The sequence below is a fragment of the Fukomys damarensis genome, unplaced genomic scaffold, assembly GCF_012274545.1.
Source record: "Fukomys damarensis isolate Sample0158 unplaced genomic scaffold, DMR_v1.0_HiC HiC_scaffold_9, whole genome shotgun sequence".
Classification (NCBI taxonomy): Eukaryota; Metazoa; Chordata; class Mammalia; order Rodentia; family Bathyergidae; genus Fukomys; species Fukomys damarensis.
In genome coordinates, this window is record NW_022900921.1 from 239,591 (window position 1) to 241,442 (window position 1,852).

At 37.6% G+C, this 1,852-nt stretch overlaps 1 protein-coding gene across 2 annotated transcripts in view; it reads right to left on the reverse strand.

Annotated features, from left to right (window-relative positions):
• Cnot6 (CCR4-NOT transcription complex subunit 6) overlaps positions 1-983 on the reverse strand; it is a 43,085-nt gene extending 42,102 nt beyond the window's left edge. Inside the window, exon 1 of one of the 2 annotated variants that reach the window (XM_010623728.3) lies at positions 514-983. The gene's annotated coding sequence lies outside the window, so the exon portion shown is untranslated. The remainder of the gene's footprint in view (positions 1-513) is intronic. The other variant, XM_010623727.3, reaches the window with a different exon arrangement.
• Positions 984-1,852: the final 869 nt, after the last annotated feature.

Genomic DNA, 1,852 nt, shown 5'->3' on the forward strand with positions numbered 1-1,852 from the left:
AAAAAGAAAGAAAGAAAGAAAATCAAACCTGATTTACAAAGTGAGACCCTGCCTCAAAAATTAAAAAACAAAAAAGAATACATGGTTAAATAAAACTATCATACACCCAGGCAGCTGTGAAAAGGATAATAAAGCAGGGTACTAGAATCATACTGAATTATTTATTTCAAATTGTAAGACTAAGCAAGTAAGTGCTTACGTCAATGTTAGGAACCACGAATACTGGGTAAGATAACTTTTATTAATCAAACAAATTAAACGAAAACAATAATACTAAACTGATTTGAAAGTATCAATACAAACTCAGGATTTTTAATTTAGTTCTAACTAGTCCCTGAAGTGTTCCAGAAAGCAGTGTAACACCACTTCTGGGGTAACACCACTTCAAAAGAGAAGTTCCCCCTTTTCATGGGTAAGGTAAGTACATTCCAAAACCTTTAGTGTCCATGTGAAAGTGTAGCTACTACCAAACCATGAAATTTAACTCCTTTTACATCTGAACTGAGTACTTACCACACACTGTGGCTGTAACTTCAGTTTGGCAGCATAAATTTCTTTTCTCTTCTTCACCATTTCAAGTATTACATATAAGAATCACTTTTACAGTAGATCTTAGCAACTAATCTTCCCCAATTAAGTTAATAACTTCCACTTTCCACTTAAATGAAGCATTTTATAACCTCTCTCTGGCACCATCCAAATCAACAGCATTACTACTTTCACATTCTGAGGATGTTAGGCAAATACATGACTTAGTAGAACACTACCTCTGTGATACGGTGACAGCCAATCTGATATTCCAGAGAGAGAGAATAACTGATTAATGGTGTGTAGTGTATACACAGTAAAAACTGAATTCACTTCCTGAGCACAGAATGGCACAAGATTTCATCACACACATTACCCACGAGAGTGTGCAACTTCAAACACATGAAGGGTTTATTTGTGAAATTTTCCTTTATTATTTTGATCCACAACTGATCAAGGATAAATAACTGAAACCACAGAAAGAAACCATGAACAAGAGCTGGGGATGCCTACTGTACCAAGAAAGCAAAACTCACTGAAGTAAAGCTCTTTATACAATAGCCAACTGTAAGTGTGGGCCAGGAAATCTATAAAATGAGCATGGACCCTCTGGGAGGTTGAATAGGAGAATCTCAAGTTTGAATCTGACGCTGGCAACTCAGTGAGATCCTGTCTCAAAAAAATAAAAATAAAACAAAGGCAGGCAGGCCCGGAGGCATAAATCAGTGTGAAGGCCTTGGTCTAAATCTCCCAACACCACAAGGGCGGCCAGTATAAATGTGTGTGACTCTGCATGAAACTTCTAGATGCAAACCCCATTACTGCACAGACACAGAGAGATAAATAAAGACAGAGACAGAAAGCAAGAGCGAGAATGGGCTATCTTTCAGGGCCAAAAACTAAATCTAATGGGGTCATCATGTCAGCATAACACAGGAATCAGCTAGAGAGAGTCTGCCTCACTGACCAAAGTTGTGATAATCTGAGCAAAACGAATTATAATTATAAGGGACTGAAACATATTCAGTATGCCACCACTCTGATTTCTTCTAATTGGTTCTTATAATTTTGGAATTACAATTTAGATATACCATTCTTCCTACAGTTGAGTTCTAATGAACTGCAAACTTCAGTAAAAAGAGCCATCCTTTGTTAAGACTTCTGACTACAATAACTGACAAGTTTATAAGGACCCAGGAGCCATCATTTCAAAATATAATCATCAAGCAAGATGATTACTTCTGGGGCCAGGGATTTAGCTCAGTGGTTCGGTGGCATGCCTGGCAAGCTCAAGGACCCGAGTTCAATCCCCAGTACCAAAAAA